At 31.4% G+C, this 3,445-nt stretch overlaps 1 protein-coding gene across 2 annotated transcripts in view; it reads right to left on the bottom strand.

The window, feature by feature from the left end:
- The window catches only part of LOC111089202, a 21,610-nt gene that overhangs the window by 8,398 nt on the left and 9,767 nt on the right, over positions 1-3,445 (bottom strand). The window contains exon 2 of one of the 2 annotated variants that reach the window (XM_022401263.1): positions 977-1,107. The exons of the other annotated variant lie outside the window; for it this stretch is intronic. The gene's annotated coding sequence lies outside the window, so the exon portion shown is untranslated. The remainder of the gene's footprint in view (positions 1-976; positions 1,108-3,445) is intronic. 2 annotated transcript variants of the gene reach the window in all.

Here is a 3,445-nt window from a genome sequence, read left to right on the forward strand (position 1 = left end):
AAGACCACAACGCGTAGTTTTGAGACTAAAAGACGTAGATTTCACACAAACAAAATCAGGATGATTTTCTTCAGTTTGTTTGTATTTTTGTTAACAAACATAATAATAAAAAAAATTCATTGTGGTAAACACAATAATAAGTTGACCTAAGTAAAAGCTTTTTCTTCCCGATTTCTAAAAAAATCCTTACGTGATAGAAAAAAAAAAGAATATTACTTTCGAAATCTGTGTAGCTGAATTATGGAAAGTCCGTTATTAAAACTAAAACAACTTTTATGAAGTTTAACTTCGCAGGCCAGTGTATTTGATGCTCTACATTTATATCTCGCATATTTGATCGGGATTGTTGGTTCGTTTTAGATCGAAGCCACATTGAGATATCTGCGGGGAATTGAACCCTGGATTTTAGAGTGGTAAGTCCGTAGACTTGCCGCTATTCTACCACGGGATGTTGATTAAAAATTATTAACAAGCATGTAATATAGTTTGAGTCTATATACTCTGGTTCCTTTCTTTCAAAAGTAATATAATGTCCATAAACAGGTTAAGACAAAAAAAATGAGTTGTTTACATTCATATTATATATCTGTAAAAGTTATCAATGTGGTAGTTTATTTGGCTGCTTATTTTTTTCTGCTGTACTTTTCGGAGCAAAAAAACTACTACTGTTTTTAATACATGCATTTAATGTAATGAAGTATGACAAGAGATTGTAATTTACTGTTAATATTTAGGGGCAGTTGACGTGTGTTTTACACTGAATAAATAACGGCAATAGAGGCAAAATCTATATAGATAAACGACAGCGGCCCGTTTTTTGGTAAAGGAATTTCATAAGTTTGAAAAATATGATAGAAGACGTGCAACAAGACAATTTATTGGATAATCCAGTATAGTACAAAATAGTGTTTAATGAAATGACGTTCTCAGTTCTATATGACAAAGTCATTTACAAATAATAAGAGTGATAACTTACAATTTCATTGAGTTCGTTTTTGCTTTTCAAATCCAACAGCGTTTAAAGGGTTGTCTAAAAGCTTTCTTGATCATTGTGTGGTGATAATGAACTCGTGGTAACTTAAAATGGGATCCTTGTTTATTTATTATCTGCAAAAAACAACAAAAAAAACGTTATTCCTTTACCTGCTGATCATTGTGCGGCAGTAATGAACACGAGGTGACCTAAATGAAATCCTAGATTATCTATTATCTATAATAAAAAAAAACATTATTTCTTCACCTGTTAATCATTTTGTGGTGGTAATGAACATGTGTTGATCTAAAATGAAATCCTAGATTATTTATTAACTGTAATAAAAAACATTATTTCTTCACCTGTTAATCATTTTGTGATGGTAATGAACATGTGGTGAGCTAAAATGAAATCCTAGATTATCTATTAACTGTAATAACAAACATCATTTCTTCACTTGTTAATCATTTTGTGATGGTAATAAACATGTGGTGAGCTAAAATGAAATCCTTAATTATCTAATATCTGTAAAAGAATATATTATTCCTTCACTTATTGATTTTGTGTTTGAAAAGGGAAAATTTGCATACCATATTTGTCGGTGTATAAGACGATCCCATGAGTAAATTAAGTGTATTTCTTTTTGAGGTTCGGTGTATAGGACGACCTCTATTGTCAAGCAAGTCTAGGACGTAACTTTTGTAAAGCTCTTCTTAGAAGTTATTTTTAAACTGTGCTAACCTGTGCTCTGGAGTAATCAATACAACCATAAGTGTGGTTTTTATGTTCTTAAAGAGCTAGACAGCTCAATGTGGCATAAACAACTTTACAAAGTTTTAATCACAGTTGCACTCTTTTTTTTCTATTACAAAAAAATACTAAACCTTACGATATAGTGATCTACTATAAAAATATGTTTACAAAATTAGTGTACGTTACAGAAACTAACTTTTTTTATATATAATATTAGCAATATTTTAGTATGAAGGATGAGATCAATACATTTTAAATAAAAAATGTCTTGATTAATTTTAACTAGCGTGTGAGATAAATAAATTCTAGTTATGAAGAATCGAGACAAATGATACAATTACAAATATGTTATTGCAACGCCCTTACTCAAAAAGCAAAGTAAAAGTAACACGTAGTTTAGTTAAATGGGCTATTAACCGTAGAGTCCTTACTGGAACTTTTGTATTTAAACCTGTGTATGAGACGAGGGGTAAAATCAGACATTATTTTAAGAGTAAAAAGTATCGTCTTATACACCAGTAAATATGTTATTTATTTTGTTCGGTTTGAAGATTACTCTTAGGCTGACTTGGAGATAAGTTGATTGCACAATGTTCTTAGTTTTTCTTATTAGTTTGATGCCAGGAGAACTAGAGAAGAGTAACACCAAGGCGACAGGGCATTTAGGAATTGTAAACATTTATAATATATTCAAAAATACTTTTGTTGATGAATGCTAGAGGGAAAGCATTTTTGATCAAGTATTTTTAATACCGATTACTTCATCATGAAAGTTGCAATATGAGCTGGTAAATTTATACGCTCTATGAATTAAAATGTTTATTAAGTAAATTTTGTAACAATCAGGTATGAATGTAGTACAGACCGTAATATGTTGATTTGTGGTAGTATATAATTTCTAACCTGTTGTTCAGGTTGATAACCTCTAGATCTAAAAAAAAGGCAATTTAGATTCTTCTTGTTCCTCAGCTGTAATCGTGTGGCGATAATGAGCACGTGGTGACCTAAAACGAAATCTTAGATTGATTATCATCTCTAAATAACATTATCTTAACTTCTCCCGCTTGGAACGCAACTCATCAGTCATGTTATTTATAAGCTGATGCTTATGGGCAACACATAGCAATAAAGAAATCCCATTAAAAGCAATTTGATTATTTAACTAAAACTGCCTTTTTATAGGGTTAGTTGGTCGACAAACTTAATCTTAAATTTTTTTTTAAATACAGTACTGTGCAAAAGTGTTAGGACAAAGTCAAAAATTAGATTTCGGGCTACTTTCAAAGAACAATGGAAGGAATATCCCTGGTGAGACATCAAAAGCTTATTAATCTTCATATCTAATACAACAGAAACTCAGTGAAAGTGCTTGAGTTCAGAAAACATTTAATATTTTGTGTGTCCCTTTTGCTTTGATAACTGCAGACAGTCTTTCAGGCATTGTTGCAACATATTTAATCAAAGTGTCTTTGGGATTTTACTCCAAGTGTCTCTAATACACCCCACTTTTGATTTTTCAAGTTTTTGAGCTATCAAGTCCCAGATCTACTCAATTGGGTTAAGATCGGGGCTCTGTGGGAGCCATTGCATCATTTGAATGACTCCAGTAGCTTCTTTCTTAGCTAAGTAATTTCTGCATAGGTTGGACGAGTGTTTGGGGTTATTTTCTTCTTGATAGTGGAATCCTTTATCAATAATACGCAAACCACTGGGTATACC

Source organism: Limulus polyphemus, unplaced genomic scaffold, assembly GCF_000517525.1.
Source record: "Limulus polyphemus unplaced genomic scaffold, Limulus_polyphemus-2.1.2 Scaffold4, whole genome shotgun sequence".
In the NCBI taxonomy this organism is placed as follows: domain Eukaryota; kingdom Metazoa; phylum Arthropoda; class Merostomata; order Xiphosura; family Limulidae; genus Limulus; species Limulus polyphemus.